Source organism: Podarcis cretensis (genome assembly GCF_951804945.1).
Source record: "Podarcis cretensis genome assembly, chromosome: 1".
In the NCBI taxonomy this organism is placed as follows: domain Eukaryota; kingdom Metazoa; phylum Chordata; class Lepidosauria; order Squamata; family Lacertidae; genus Podarcis; species Podarcis cretensis.
Window position 1 is genome coordinate 43,709,292 of NC_137170.1, and position 17,206 is coordinate 43,726,497.

General features: G+C 44.1%; 1 long non-coding RNA gene across 1 annotated transcript; it reads left to right on the forward strand.

The window, feature by feature from the left end:
* Window positions 1–1,273: 1,273 nt before the first annotated feature.
* Window positions 1,274–2,189, forward strand: LOC307224724. The gene is made up of 3 exons (XR_013842720.1): window positions 1,274–1,464; window positions 1,575–1,662; window positions 1,780–2,189. It is a non-coding gene; the product is annotated as an uncharacterized lncRNA (long non-coding RNA).
* The last annotated feature ends 15,017 nt before the right edge of the window (window positions 2,190–17,206 follow it).

Below are 17,206 nucleotides of genomic sequence, written 5' to 3' on the forward strand. Positions count from 1 at the left end.
CATTACCTGTTCGTAAAGTAGATCACCAACTCTCAGGCTTTACTTCCTTCTTGCTTCTTTTCCGAGTTAGTCTGAGTATGAGCTAACATGTGTCAGTGTTAACTTCACATCTACCGGTATTTGCAATGACTTTGTTTGCCTTGAGTAATAAATCTTTTAAGTTTTATCTATCCTTTCAACCAGAGTCTTTCTGCACATTGCTGCAATATATCCATCAAACTCCAACGCTACAAATGGCTGCCAGATCACTGCAGTGACAGAAGTTTTGGGTTTCTCCATTGTCTTCTACGTGATGCCATCGCTTACACCATTCTAATGAGAGGAAGCCAGAATGGGAGCTAAAAGGGAAATCAGGCTGCAAACAGAATGAACTGTCAGCATAGCACTTTTGTATGTCTCCAATCAGAAGATCTTTCTTCTTTATTATTAACTTCTCATACTCTTAAGATTAAACACTAGCATTAAATTAAATCCAGGACTAACCCCTGATGAACATGTTAAGGGCCTTGATCTGCAATCCTATATATTCAGATAAAAGTCTTCCTCATTTCAATTGGTTTTACTGCCAGATAAGTGGACATAGGATCTTAGCTTAAATGAATGAATAAAGGGCTGTAGCTCAGTAGCAGAGCACTGGGTTTGCAGGCAGAAATTCAGTCCTTAGCATCTCCAGGTAGGACAGGGGTGAGACCTTTCCCTGGGGCCCTGGAGAATCACAGCCTGTCAGTGTATAATACTGGGCTAGAAGATGGACCTCTAGTCTGACAAAAGGTGCTTCCAGATGGGGTTTAAATACTGCAAATGAATTGTTGAGACATCAAATAGGTTGGTTTATTCTAAAAGACTTTTTGCTGGATTAAATTAGAAGAAAATGTGAGCTAGCATTTTCAGAATGCCGTGTAGATGCAGTGAAAAACTTCCATGATGAGCATTGTTCCCACAATAAACACCTGCCTGGAAACACCCTGACACACACTGTAAGGCACTCTCCCTATGTTCATAGCTCAGTTTTGACTAGCTTGTGGTTTAGTACATAGAGGCGAAATGCAACACAATTAAGCAAATGCTCTTTGGATACAGTACATTGGCACAAATAACAGCCATTCTATCATTGCTGAGCTTTATTCCCTTCCCTGTTGCATCAGATGTTCTTTCTGAATATTTACTTCCTCCTGGGTAACCCAGCTTCTCTTTGTGGCAGCACCTGTAGTGAAGTCATAATTCTCTTTTTGCAACATCACAGTCTGTTGCCATGGGAATGCATGTAATGTAATGTTATAAATTCAGCAGTAGAGCTTCATTCTTGGGAGCGGGTAGGAGCAGAAACTCTGGAGCAGGAAGACCCCTTATTTAAAAATAACAGGCTTTGATAGATAGCCAGAGAAGTCACACAGGCAATGACTGAGCTCCTCTCTAATTAGGATCTACGTAAGAATTGTTCTGAATGTGGAGATGCCTTTTATAGTAAGTGCTGATTATGCAGGAGGGCGGGAATGCCTGTTGGGGAGGTTATAGACTCGCACTTCAGACTGGAGTCTATTACAATTTTTTAATGGCATGCTTTCCATTTCCAGCTTTTGTTTCCAGTTCTCTAATTGCACATTAATATTAATCGCTGCTCTCTGAACATTCATGGGGAAATAAGGAAATTCACTAACTAAGGTAAATCCACTCCAAAATGCCCAGTCACTTCATTGTTATTAATCATGTATACAGCACAAGAATTCTACAGAGTGCTTTAGAATCCTTATCTCATTCATTCTAACTCTGATATGACAGGAGTGCTCCACTGTGCATTTCTCATGAGAGATTAAAAAGAACGAAGAAATTCTCGGAGGCTGACAAGGAAACTCTCTGCTCAGTCATTCACAAGCGATGGCACTGCAGAAAAAGAAAGCACATACGGGATCCAGGAGCAAAGGCAGATTTTTGGCTATATGGAAGCATCTTTCCTGATCACAATTTAGTCCTTTAACATGAATAGGTGTGTTTTAAAAGGGGTCTGAGGACAAAGTCATTTTATGTATTTTACAGTGGAATCCACTGTATGTCAACTGAGAAGTAAATTGCACTCAGCTAAATTATTCTTACTCATTGTGTATAGGATGGTCAGCCAGATATGCCTATTTCAGTTCTGGTGTTTTACTGTAATAGGAAATCAAAACAGTAAAGACAGCATTTTTTTCTGATTTGTTTGTTTTATGTTGCCACGCACTTCAGTAACTCAAAAAACCACAATGAAGTTTGGGTGATATGCAAAATTTAATTAAAATTATTCAATTAATCAATTAACTGGTTAAAAGGAAGGTGATTAATCAACTTGGGGGAAAGATAATAAAATGTACATTCAGACATAGGAGAACATAAACACAAAATAGAATACCAAGTTGTGCTTGGTTCAAAAACATTTATGTTTTTGAAAGTGGTGTCACCGAAAACCAGACACGTGGTTGAGATCCCTGTAGCCATGAGAATGCTTAAATACCATGGAGTTCTGCTGGAGAACAAAGTATCAAACCAGTTATTGCATTTCTCTGGGATCAGCAGTACTGGGTTTTGTGTTTCCCACACTATTTAGCAGACTCACATAGGGAGGCATTTAAAAGTTATTGCAGCTCTGTAAGAGCCCTGGACATGTGGCGGTAGCCAAAGACATGAGCATATGTAGCAGCCTTTGGATAAAACGCTGACTTCAGAAAATTCCAGAAATCCAAGTTAAATCCTTTTTAGAGTTTGTAGTTAGCAATTCAGTAGCAGGCAGGTGTTGTTTCTCTCAGATTCACTTTATACCCTGCAACATTCCTAGACACACATCTGCGTAGAAATCACTATGTTCCATGCCAGCAAATTGGCTCTACAGATGAGATATGTAATAAACATGTAGTATAGTACTTTCCTTCTATATATCACCATGTAGAATGTTACAATGTGTGAAAGGGCCTAAAGTCAAAAGAAAACCAGTCCTCTCTCATAAAGCATCTGAAGTTCTTTCCAACATACATATAGCTATTGCCAAAGAAAACCCAAACTTTCCCCTATACTGTGAACTAGAAGCCTTGGACCCAGCATTGCTTGGGAATTCTAAGAAACAACAATAAAAAAATCTGCAGTTTTGAAATTGGTGGTTTAAATGGTGCAGTTTTTAAAGGTTCAGTTTTGATTCAAAATGGCATCCAATTGTATCCAAGCATAGATGAAAACCTGCTTCTTGATCTCAGGAACTAGAATGAAAAAGATGGCTGTAATATCTTTAGAGGTATCCAAATGCATGGTGAACAAACAACTTTCTAAAATATATAGTGGAAGCTTAGTGTGACACCACAAATACATTAGATTAGAATGAATCAAAAGCATTTCTCTTACCTTTTCAGATTGGATAAAGATGTAATTTAACATATAGGTCTGATCGTCACTGAGCAGTTATAAAGTCATCCGTATAAGTGAACAGAACCAAGTATTGCTTCTTACAACTTCCTGGTTAAAAGGTTAGCTTAGAAAAGATAGAAGAGATATGCTTGAAGCATGCTAAGCTGGTGTTTGAAGTGGCAAGGGGCTAGATATGGGTCAATAAATTCAAGCTGAATACTGATAAAACAGAATTGCTACCTGCTCGGAGTTCTTGGGCCCCAGAGGTGGGGAGATTGTCTCCTTCCTGGCCAGATCAAACCCTCGTAGGAGGAGGTTCATTGCATAAGGGTACTCCTGGATCCAGCATTGTCACTGGAGGCTCAGGTGGTCTTGGTGGCTAGGAGTGCCTATTTCCAGTTCCAGCTACTTTGGGGCAGAGTAAATCACTTGGTGATTGTACTCCACACACATGTAACTTACAGATTAGATTATTGGAATGTGCTATACATGGGGCTTTCCTTGAAGATGTGGGATAACCACTCTGCTATAACCAACATGCTTATGTCTAATTAATGCACAAAGGGGTTAAGACCATAGAGTAAGCTGTCCTGCCACGCTTAGCTATTTAGCCTATCGTTCCTTCCCAGTCTACCAGAGAAGCTCAACATGTGAGCATGGCTCTCACAAGCCTTTCTTGAGTTCCCATACCAATAGTTTAGGAACTTTCACCACTCTAACTAAACCAAATTTTACTGCCTGTGCAACCTCTGCTGAATGTTATATGGAAAAGCACATGAACCATACCTTTGAAGTAAGTAAACCATTTTTAACTTACCAAATGTGTGTTTTTTCTATGCCAAGGGAAGGAGGAAGTTTTGGCGCTCACAAGAGTATATCTTAAAGGTCTAGCAGCCTATATTTCCATGCTTTACTTTACTATTTTGTGATTTTAAATCTCTGCTGGGGTTCTCTCACCAGAGTACTTGCCCCAAACTTCTTGGCACCCAGGGAATTTTCCTTCAAATACAGTATCTATATTCTTTCCCTGGCCACCAACAGAAGATGACTTAGAAACTTAACTGTTCAAAGATGCAGCAGCCAAATTACTAGATGGGGTTCCATTTAGAACCCACAATAACCCGTGTTTTAAAACAGCTGCACTGCTTGCCAGTTCACTTCCAGGTGAACTAATTCAAGGTGCTCACACTGGTGCTTAAAGCTACATTGGCTCCCAGTATGTTTCCGAGCACAATTCAAAGTGTTGGTGCTGACCTTTAAAGCCCTAAACGGCCTCGGTCCAGTATACCTGAAGGAGCGTCTCCACCCCCATCATTCTGCCCGGACGCTGAGGTCCAGCGCCGAGGGCCTTCTGGCGGTTCCCTCATTGCGAGAAGCAAAGCTACAGGGAACTAGGCAGAGGGCCTTCTCGGTAGTGGCGCCCACCCTGTGGAACGCCCTTCCAGCAGATGTCAAAGCGATAAACAACTACCTGACATTCAGAAGACATCTTAAGGCAGCCCTGTTCAGGGAAGTTTTTAACATGTGATTTTACTGTATTTTTGGTTTTTATGGAAGCCGCCCAGAGTGGCTGGGAAGGCCCAGCCAGATGGGCGGGATATAAATAATAAATTATTATTATTATTATTATCAAGAGGCTGCATCCTTAACTACAGAATCTAATGAGTGTTCAGATTAAAAGGACGGCTTCTTGATAGAGCCACTCTCTTCAGAAGTTCAGGGAGCAGTGGGCTGGGAGGGGGTTCTCTGTGACAGCCCCTATCTGTGGAATTCCCTCCCCACAGAGGTACATCTGGCATCTTCACAACGTGTACGTAGCTTTTGTTGCTTGCTGAAGATGCACCTTTGCCCTTCTGAGGCCCTATAGATTTTTAAGATCCATCCCATTACCTTGACTAGGATTTCTTTTGGCAGTTTTATATTGTATTTTAAAACTGCTGTAACCTGCTCAGGGGCATCATACTGAATCTAATAAACAAAAGCATCCTGTTCCTCCCAGTGCCCAAGCAGATGACTATGGGAAGCCCACAAGCGCCGGAGTGTAGGATAGCTCTCTCCCACTCATGATTCTCAGCTGGACCTTCAAAAATCCTTCTTTTCTTGGAGATCTTTTTGGAGCTATAACAAGGTATATCATAATTTTAAATAAATTAGGTCTCCCTCAGTTGATAGGGGCTAGGGAGAAGCCTCCCCACCCATATCATAGGCATAGGCAGGTTTTTTGGGAGGGGGGGCAGAACATCAGATTTGTATTGATTTTATTTGGGAGGCCGCTGCCCCTCTTGGCTACAACCATGGCCCCCATTGCAGCAGATCATACTAAAACTGTGGGGAAAGAGTCTTGCTTGTAGAGACCACATGTGGGCGGTGTGAAAGGCCTTGACCCCTTGTCCTAACTGTATGGCATTGAGGCCAGTAAAAACACGCTCTGCACATGCTCAAGGGGCAGGCGTCCACTTCACGTGCTCTGCAGCTGACCCCTTGTACTTGAAACAGTTACTCAAGAGAAAGAGAGAGCAAGATCTGCTTCTGACTTCCGTTGAGTTAACCTTAAGAGCCTGAAACCCACCAAGCTCACACTTTGCTCCTGTGCCGTGAAACCTGCTCCCTCCCCCCTTGAAACTGCAGCCCTACATTTTCCCTTCGCCTCGACACCCCTTTCCTGCCCCAGGCATAGCTGTCAAGTGTCCCTTATTTGAAGGGACAGTCCCTTATTCCAGCGCCACGTCCCGCTGCTGTCCCTTATTGATGGATGTCCCTTAAATGATGTCCCTTAAATTTCAAAGGAAGCAGCTCCTCTCCCTCCCTCCCTGCTGGCCAGGGAGGAGGGAGGCTCCAACTGTGTTGCTTGGCTGTGTTGCTCACCCAATAAGAAGTCTAAGAACGACTGGGGGGTGAAGCTTGCATGCCTTGTGTGTGGCTAGTTAATGCAAGCTGAGGGGGGTTTTGAATGCTGGACCCATTTTGTTGCACGTGCTGCTGCAAACTTTGCAGTGCAGAGCCAGGCCGGGGAGCCATCTTAAGTTGAGGCTGCATAGGCCTTGTGGTGCATGTGATTCAGATTGTATTCAGTTGAACCTCTGGTTACAAAGTTGGTTGGACAGTGTTCTCAAAGCTACCAGCATGAGTTTGACCAGACTGCAGGAGGACAGGAAGACTGGAGTGCCTGGAACAGGTGAGGCTGCAGGTCCCTTGTTTTGGCTGCTGGTCCCTTATTTTCAAGGCTGCTGGTCCCTTATTTTCAAATCTAAGTTGACAGCTATGGCCTCAGGACCCTGGGTGGGTTCGAAGCAGAGGGTTGGCCTGCAGGAAGGTGCAGCAGAAGCAGAGAGGGAGACAGAGAAACTTAAGACTTTCCATACACCAGGAAAATAATAATTTATAATAATTTATTACTTCTACCCCACCCACCTGGCTGGGTTTCCCCAGCCACTCTGGGCGGCTCCCAACAGAATATTAAAAACACGATCAAACATTAACAACTTCCCTAAACAGGGTTGCCTTCAAATTCCTGGTTTTGGGGCGAACTGCCCTGAGACACCCCCAAGTTTATAAATTTAATAAATAAAATTTAAAAATTTAAAAAACGGTGCTTGGGGTTTTTTTGGCTGAATTGGCCGAATGTCATGAAAACCCGGATAAGTGGCAACAACGTGATGGGGAAAGCGCCAAGCCCAACCATTTTGGTAGTTTCCTTTTTATAAAAGTGTTGGGGCCTTGCTAAAAAAAAAAAAAAAAACAGCTGAAGAACTTTGCTGGTACTTTTGGAAACGCCGCCACCTCTTCTCTGGCCTGGGCTGAGGCTCCTGCGCGTCTTCCTGTGCTCTAGGCCACGAGGCGGAGACTTTTCGAGGGCGCTGCCGGTCTCCGGCCAGCCAGGAAAAGAGCTGCTACCGAAGCGGGGGCGACGCCTGCCTGGGAGAAGCCGCCGCCGCCGCGAGTGGGTGGTCGCGCGGCTGCCGTTTGCACAACAAGCGGGCCGGCTTGAATGGCTGCCTGGGAAAGGGAAGACGCGGGCAGCGGCATCTGCCCCCTGCTCCCGCCCCGCTCTTCAAGCCTGCAATGGGCTCGGCAGGGCCGTTTCCTTCGCTCCGCCGCGAGAAGCTCGCTCGCGCTCCGGCTGGCGCAGACCAGAGCCGCCCTTGCTCGGCTAGCCCTAAATCTTTGCAACTCTCCGGCGCTTGGAGGCGGGCCGGCAACGCGCGGCGGCGGCTCCTGACGAGCCTTTATCTGTTTGCCGCTTGCCGAGCGTTTTGGCTGAAAGCCTCGAGCCGCTTCCTGGGCGAAGTTTCTCGATTGTTCTCGAAGCTCTTTCCTGAGGCTGACGCTCCGAAAGAGAAAGTGCCGGCGGTGGGGGGGGGGGTGGCTTGGGGAAGCCGCATCCTGCCGCCTTGAATCGTCTTGCTCCTGGGTTTCGGACTTGGGATCGCTGGCTGTTTAGATTGAAGTTACTGACTAATGGAGAAAAGCACTCTGCATATGCCCAGAGACATGTATTGCTTCAGGAGGTTCTGAGAGAATCCCGGCTCCAGCAAAACCCAGCGTCCCCTGGCATTGCCAGGGTAGCTTACAATAAAAATGTTTTATATAGCGTAAAAACGGAGGCATCAAAACAACATAAAAATGGGAACGCTATAAAAGCAGGCTCCCCAATGAAACAGAGCAACCAAAGCTGGGAAAGGGAGAAAGGGCCTTGTTCAGCGGCAGAATGAAATCTGAGTGGTGCCAATGAGCCTTTCGGGAAACATTTCAAAGCTGGGGCACCAACACTAAAAAGGCCCTGTTGCTCATAACCAGCCACTGCACATCAGGTGGGGAGGATGAAGATTCTGAAGTATTGGAATGGCCAAAAGCTGCCATGCTGTGGTGGTATGTGGGGATTGTTCATTATATGTATTTAGAAACTGGGAAATAAAATTAAGAATGGACAGGACCCAGACCAGCACTTCCTATTGGGCCTTGAAACAGACTGGAAGTCAGTGTCTGATACTAGCCTTTGCTGAAGGCAAGGTGGGCTAGATAAGATATTTCTGTGGAAGGCAGACTGCTTCCAAAGTACGTAGCCCCTTAGGACTTCTGTTCACTTTTGTATGAAGAATGGCCTTTCTCACTGTGGAAACTCTTCTTGCAGCTTTCGCCCAGGAGGACAGACTAGCTGCCTCTTCCGGGGGGTGGGGGGAGAGAAACGTGTAGCAATACATTTATTCCCAGGAGCACACAGCTTCAAAACATGAGAGTGTCTTACATACCTTCATGCAGCCAGCTTTTGCTGCTTTTATATGATTAGAGGAGGTGTGTTATGCATTATTTAAAATCACCCTATAAGAATATAGTTGATTGTGGCAGGTTTCCCTTAACTACTCCGTTGTCCCCCTACCCCCCCCCCCTTGGTTTTATTTTGCAAATTTGCTCCTTTGATCTACATCTGCCAGACAAGATCTCTTTGCTGGCACTGTGGATGAAAACTGAAATGAGATTGATGAAGGGGAAGCAAGCTGAGCAATGTGTCTTTCAGCAAGTAAGACTAAAAACATTGATGAGCAGGTGTATTCAGTTAACTCACTAAATGGGAATTTTAAACGGTGGGCTTGTAGCTGAATTTTAATGGTGAATTGTCCCTTGGGGAAACATAGGGCTCTATTATTTAAAAATAATAATAATTAAAAAGCAATATCTTGAGTTGTGATAAGACAGTTGCAGAAAGCCAGTGCTGTCTTGAGAGCAATGATGGGCTACTAACAGTGTGTCAGCAGAATGTTTTGAGTAGGGCTACCATTTTTACTTGCTAAAATTATTGTCCTTTGAATGGCTGCGTAAAGGGAGAAAATCAACTGAAAGTTTTATATCACTGCACCTCCACTCTGGGAGAAGTTGTACCTGATGAATTTCTGCCTGTTCAGTTGTTTGAGGCAACATAACCCTGCTCGAAAATGGCAATCTTGATTTTAAACTATTAGCAAGCATATTTCAACCTCTCCATCTGAATTATTGTAAGGTACTCGGTATCTGGTATACAGTATATATAAAGTCTTTCAGTAATTCAGATAGAGATGGTGGAAAGTTCTCCTGGCTGCTGCTAGTTATATTTTGAAACACCCACAGTAATGTGCTAGCACTGATGTCCTTTGCTGTCTCAAATAATTCCCAGCCATTTTAATCTCTATGTTCAGATACTGGATAAACATTGAGAATGCTGGATTTGGGTGAGACAAATATGTGTTCTCTTTTGATTTTATACTATATATATTTTCTAAACAAGAAATCATTATTAGCTGAGAGAGAGACTTCATTAAATGTTTTCAAAGTAATACACACTTTGAAGTTTTGGATTCATCCATCCATCAGTCATATAATGACAACCAAACAGATAATTTACACGTTGATTATAAGCACATTTGCTTAAGATTCCAATGAAACTAACTCCCAGATGTTAGGCTCTCTGTTTTTAAACCTTCAAGTTGGCATGTGTTTACAAAAGAAATTAATGAGGCCCTATGTTTTATCAGTTTTGAGGTTGAACACAATAAAGGTTGCATATTGTATGTTCTCTGTCAAATTGCAATGTAGACTTCAAATATATTTGGGAACATTATTTTCTATAGCCATATTCAAACAGAGAGATAGGTCATTAATCATGCATTTGTGAAAAGACTCACCCTTGAATTTTATTCAGTGTTATAAAGAATTAACTATTTCATTAGAAAAATGCTAACAGGGCTCAGACAACTATTAGGATCTTTTCCCTCTTTGGCAACCATCCATTGCCTTTCATACACTGTGGTTATCACCCGATGCTGACAGGTTATTAGAAACCCTTCCCTGCTGGTCACCCATTAACTGGTGTGGGAAATAGTTTAAATTGGATAGTGTAGATAGGAGAAAACAAGTAGCTAAGCCATTTCTAATTCCAGTCAACCATCAGCAGCTGGCTATTTTTCAAAAATAACAATTCTACTTCTCTTCATTGGTCAGTGAATTGCATCTGTATGCTTGCACAGTATATGATGTAGTTAAGGATCTGAAACAAACAGCTATGCCATATCTATAGAGTATCTCCCAATAACCCCTCCAACTCACTGTAGGATACATCATATCTTATGCATAGGATGTGTAACACTGGATTGACAATTGACAGGGCATGATGGAGGAGATCCAGTCTGCCTCATGCAGTGTACTTGGCCCAGAAGAGAGTGGTTTTGCCATATGCCTTTTAAGGGGATGGAGGGGGATTGGCATAGAGCAGAATTTACCTTTCTTCCTGTGGGTAGGATGCTGTGATAGCACAAGATTTGCAGTTATGCCAATAAATTGTGCTTGAGTCTTGAAAATGAAAATGCTGTAGTCTAAACAGTTTATCATGGCATAAGTTTGCATGGAGTAGAGATCATTTCATTGTAGCCCACAAAAACCTTTAAAGAACACCCTATGAGCCTACTGGATCAGGCTAGTAGCCCAGTTTACCTGAAGGAGTGTCTCCACCTCCATCATTCTGCCCGGACGCTGAGGTCCTGCGCCAAGGGCCTTCTGGCGGTTCTCTCACTGCGAGAAGCAAAGCTACAGGGAACCAGGCAGAGGGCCTTCTCGGTAGTGGCACCCGGCCTGTGGAGCATCCTCCCATCAGATGTCAAAGAGATAAACAACTACCTGACATCTAGAAAACATCTGAAGGCAGCCCTGTTTAGGGAAGTTTTTAACGTGTGACATTTTGATGTATTTTTAATCTTTGTTGGAAGCCACCCAGAGTGGCTGGGGAAACCCAGCCAGATGGGCGGGGTACAAATAATAAATTATTATTATATTATTATTATCTAGTCCAGCTTCCTGATCTCACAGTGGCCAAGCAGATACCTGTAGGAAGCCTGCAAGCAGAAACTGAGCCCTCTTCCCTCCTGCAGTTTCCAGCAGCTGGTACTCAGAATCATATGATCTCTGGCCAAGGAGGCAGAACACAGCCTTCATCATGGCTAGTAGCCAAAGTTATTAAAGTTGGTAGCCATCACTGCTTCCTATAAGAGTGAATTCCATAGTTAACCATTCCTGTCTGTCTTGAATCTTCCAACATTCAGCTCCCATACTAGTTCTAGTATTATGAGAGAGGGAGAAAAAACTTCACGCATAATTTTATAAACTTGACACGCATAATTTTATAAACTGATATAATGTGAAGTAAAATAATCTACTCTAAGCTGCTGTGAATTCTCACAAGAATCAGAATAGCAGCAAATGCAGACAGCTGGGATGTTTGGAGGGATTAATTCAAGGGACATCAGTTCCTGAGGGAAGAGATTTGGGAGACAGAGTGCAAGACCAGGAAAGGAGCCAAAAGAGTGGTTTTTTAATATATATATTTAAGATGTGAATTGCAGTGGGTAAATGTGTGCTGTCATACAGAACACAATAATATTTTATTGCAGGTCCTTCCTATCTACAGACTGTAAACTAACAGCACAATCTTATGCATGCCTACTCAGAAGAAGTAAGCCTCATCAAATTCAGTGGGGCTTACTGCCAGGTAAGTGGATATAGGATTGTAACCAAAGTAAATGTGGCTGAAATAATTGCATATTCTTCCTTTGTTCATCCCCCAACTTCATATCCTTCCCCTTGCTTGGTTGTGTCTGTCTAGATTCTAAGCCCCATGAGGGAAGAGTCCTCTCATTCCTCTGCAGTGCTGTATTGTCCTTATTACAATTAATAGAATATCTGATATCTCAATAAAGAGTGTGGTGCACAGTATGAAGCAAGCACTTAAATTAATACAGATCATGGTAGCCCACACCCTGCTCTTAATGAATAATAATAATTTTATTATTTATACCCCGCCCATCTGACTAGGTTGCCATTACCAAGTTGCAGAAACACTGTTGCTCCAGCACTAGATTTGCATTATGCTTCTGGGCATAACTCAAGCTGCTGTTTTCTATCAGTTCAGTTCAGTTCAGCGCAACACACTGAAGAAAAGACTGCTTTCTCCCTGTTTGTTTTGATCTTAAGATTGTCTGAAGAATTCCTACTATCCATCCTAGTTAAACAGCAAGAGGTGTTCTGGTGTTCTTGGTGGTTGTTCCATAATTCCTTTTCCCCTGCATTTTTTCAAAAAGTATTGCAATATGTTTTCAAAAGCCAAATTTTAGTAGATTAGGTGAGAATTCTTCTTATTTGTGGGTGTATTTAGAAAAAAACAACTACTTGATTATAAGGATATTTTTAGATCTCATTGGTAATCATTTTTCCTGATTTCAGGAATTAAAAGGTAACACTTTCTTCCTGCGCGCGCACACACACAAACATTATAGTTATTTAAAATCAGCATAATATGATTTATCAATCTATAATCTCAATGCGTATGTTAATTGAGATTATATATTACAGATATTATATGACCAAGAAATGGAGCCAAGGGTAGGTCTCCATAGGTACAGCAAGTTTATGTTTCAATAGTTTCTGTTAAATTCCGTGGGGCAGAGTAAACGGCCTACAATCTGCTGTACTACTGGCCAAAGGAGCATACTATGGATCTCTCTAGTCCCCAATTTCTTAAAATAGATCACCAGGAGCAAGAAGCAGTTTTAACACATCACAGGTATAGGTAAAGGACCCCTGGAACCAGTGGCATAGCATGGGGGGTGCAGGGGGGCCGTCCGCACCGGGTGCAACATCTGGGGGGGGGCGCTCGCCGCCTCCGGAGTCGCTGAAGAGCCTCGGGCGCAGGCTGTAGCAGAGCCCCATGTCTCGCGGAACCGACGAGCTGTGCGCGCGTCCGGGCTGAAGGCGTCTGGCAGGCAGCGGCTCTCAGCGCTCGCCGCGGTCCCCATGCGTCAGGCAGCCCCTCCTCACAGCCCCGCCGCCGCCGCTGCTGCTGCAGCTGCTGGGCCATGTTGCATTTTCCTCGCCTCTCTGCCCTCCTCCACCTCCGGGCAAGCGGCGTCGTTTGCGCGGCAGCGCCAGCAGCAACTCGCCTCAGATCACCTGACACGGACCTGCCGCCGCCGCCGTGGCTACCTTACCGTAAATACCCCAGCCCAGGCAGCAGCAAGAAGAAGCTGGCAGCGGCAGCAGGTTAGGGGCGCAAATTACTTGCCTTGCCCCGGGTTAGGGGGCGCAAATTACTTGCCTTGCCCCTGGTGCTGACAACCCACGCTATGCCGCTGCCCTGGACAGTTAAGTCTAGTCAAAGATGACTCTGGGGTTGCAGCGCTTATCTCACTTTCAGGCCAAGGGAGCCGGTGTTTGTCCACAGACAGCTTTCCGGGTCATGTGGCCAGCATGACTAAACCGCTTCTGGCGCAATGGAACACCGGAACGGAAGCCAGAGCGCACGGAAATGCCATTTACCTTCCTGCCACAGCGGTACCCATTTATCTGCTTGTACTTGTGTGCTTTCGAACTGCTAGGAGCTGGGATGCAGCAACGGAAGCTCACCCCATCACGCGGATTCAAACCACTGATCGGCAAGCCCAAGAAGCTCAGTGGTTTAGACCACAGCGCCACCCGCATCTCTATAACACATCACACTAAGTATATTGGAGTACACTTTTTTGCTTTCTCTTGTATAAGTGGATGACCCACTGTTGAGGTGAAAGGGACCATAGCCCAGTGGTTGATCATAAGACTTGGTAAAGGTCCCAGGTTCTGTCTCTGGCACCTCCAGACAGGGCTGAGCAAGATTCCTGTTTGAAACCCCAGACAGCAGCTGCCACTCAGTGGACACAATACTGAGCAGCTTCCTCATGTTCCTCCTATTCACTCTGATGGAGGAAAAGCAAAGCGCTGCAGAGAGAAACAGCATAACTTCCCCCCGCAAGGCCTTCTTTCCATTATGCTGGTAGGCATATAATAAAGACCGAATTGTGAAATCAATTGGAAAACTTGCCAATTTTAGTGGCACAGGAGCTGAGAAAGTGTAGGTTTTGCATGCAGTCAGCACAGCACCATTTCAGAGGATCTCCCACAGTGTTTCGCTACAGAGGGCAGCAATTTCCAAGACAGTCCAATTCTGCGTGTGCACCGTAGGGCCCTTTGAAGAAGAAGCTGTTAATCAGAATGCCGGCTGTGCCCTTAACTGGAGGGTTCCTTATAACATGCAGTTTTGCGGTGCTGACTTTGCAGGACCCTCCGTGACCTAAGTGAGCCTGGCTTGCAAAATGATAGCACTGCAGTCTGATTAATTTTTTTTTTGCACATGTAATTTTTACAAAATTTAAATAATAACTATAGTGGCAGAAAGGAATAGGAAACAAATGTTCTAGGAAGGTCTTAACTGCTGCATAGATTCATCTTGTATCTGACAGGTTTATCTCAGAAACATTAAAACATAGGAGCATCCGAGGTGGGAATCAGGTTTTGCACCATGTCAACAATATCCCTAATTGCCTCAATTGTGATCAGAAAAGGTAAAGGAGCTGCAAAGGTGAGGTAGGAGTGAAAGTACCTGCATCCCACTCTTGGCACGAGTTATCTCAGTGTTGCAGGGGTTGGGCAGGTTTTGACTCTTATGATCTTCACAGTTGATATTCTATATACCGTAATTGGTGGGAGCCATTCATTTCTGTGGGACTGTGAAAGAGCAAGACCTGTGAGAATTTGTCAACTTACTGAGTGTCAGGATGCAGTGGTTGAAGGTGCTGTTTATTGGGGGGGGGGGGGGAGAATAGTAAAAGACACTGGTCTCAGAGAGACCAAATATGATGTGTTTTTCCATAAGGCCATTCTTTAACAGGATAGAAAAAGGGTAAGTGGACAAGATTTGCTGGTTTACTCTTGAAGCAGACTCCAGAGAGGGATTCTGAGCGATGAATCTAAGCTTAGGAGGAAGTTCCCAACTATAGCAGCAGCAGCAGCAGAATCTGCTTAGGGATTGTTTTGAAATTTCACTTAAAGATTTTCAGTAAGTTAGGAGAGGCTTATGCCAGGGTTGCCTAGATATCAGATGGCCGTCTTCAGAAGAGTTGGTTAAACTTGCTTATTCATCAGTCCCTTCCATTCCTAATATTTGACCTGAGGCTGTAGGCCTTGACAGAGGCTGCCTGAGATTTGTGTTATCCCAACCTTGAGATAAGAACAAGCTGCTCTTTGCCAGCTTTCAAACCATTGATCCAAACAGCTGGTGAACCATGCTTCTTGCCCCTCAGGATTGTTTTACCATTGGGATGGATATAGTTCAAGCATTAAGTGTGCCATAATTCTCTGGCTCATCTTCCAGCGCCATGTTGCATGTCCTGTTTATTTTAAACTAAATACAGTGGTACCTCGGGTTAAGTACTTAATTCGTTCCAGAGATCCGTTCTTAACCCGAAACTGTTCTTAACCTGAAGCACCACTTTAGCTAATGGGGCCTCCTGCTGCTGCCGCACCGCCAGAGCACGATTTCTGTTCTCATCCTGAAGCAAAGTTCTTAACCCGAGGTACTATTTCTGGGTTAGCAGAGTCTGTAACCTGAAGCGTATGTAACCTGAAGCGTATGTAACCCAAGGTACCACTGTAATGTGTGTGTGTGTTTGGGGGTAATTTTCTCTCTCTTTCTCTTTTGAATTTTTTCTCCTGTCACTCTCACCAGCACTGAAGCACATACCTCCTGCAACTAAATAAAAGGTAATCATCTCCCGTGGCACACAAGCAAGATTATGCACCAACAGCTAGCCTATCCTCAACCATTGTGCCTGGCATTAGTTAAGTTCCAAGGAAAAAGAGTGTTTCTGCCACAGAGCAGAGGCTTGCTCATCCTCATTCCATTCCCAAGACTCCCATGTTTTGAATGCTGGCCTTGCAGTGCTCTGTCCACTGTACCCACAATGGCTGCAATAAAAGAAAATTGTTGCGATAACGCTCAGGGATAATAGTGTTCTAATGAAGAAAAGGGTCTAGGGCACATTCTTTTTATTAATCTAAGCAGAGATCCCCATTTCTATATGCTTAATGTAAGCAATTTGCTCATTTATTTGTGACCACAGCATTGATCCTGTTCGGTTAATGAATAAATAAGCTTTTGTGTGTGTGTCGTCTTCTCCTGTTACCTGACAATCAAAGCAAGAGTTTGCTTGTCTAGCTTCACACATCAAATGCATATCTGTGTGGGCAACCAAACCACACGTTTTGCATTGCTCTATGACTCTCCATCCCCCCCCCCCACAGGTGCCCTCCATTGTCCTTCGTGACAGACGGATACCAACATTGGGTTAGGTTACGGATCAGGTGCGCAGTCCAATGAAGGCAAGTATTGGCACAGTGTCACTTCTGTAATGTCCTGTGCTACATTGTTCTTCCAAAGTACACTGTATTGCAGGAAGATTTATCCCATGACATTGCTGTTGCAGCTGTGGGTGCAGATATGACGGAAAGGGTCCGGTTTGTTCATCCCGTGTCTCCGACAGACTGACCCCACCCCCCAAAGGCATGTGTAACGGATGATTGAAAGCTCTGAAAATCAAGTGGCGAGGAGCAACTTGCTGCAAACCTTGGTTTTCATTTGCACAGCCATGGTGAATTAATGCAGGGAAAGGGGCCAGTAAGCATTTTCTTTGTGTACGTATGGAAGCTCTTTTATAAGAATTGCAGGTGTCAGAAGCTGCGACTTGTTTCTATAGTGTGCAGAGGCATCTTAAAGAGCCAGTCGTCTTCATATATGCCTTTAGCTTTAAAGCTTTTAGAGCCAAAGGCAACCTGTAGTGCTTAAGAGCATCATTAGATGTGAAGTGTTTAAAGCAGCTTAGCTGGAATGGTAATAAGAGAGCCCACTCTGAAAAGGAGTACTGTATTTAAAAAGCAGTTAAGGGGGAGGGTGTGACTCAGTCATTGTATTGGATTGTATCTCCCTGAATCCAGTTTTTTTTTATTTACAATT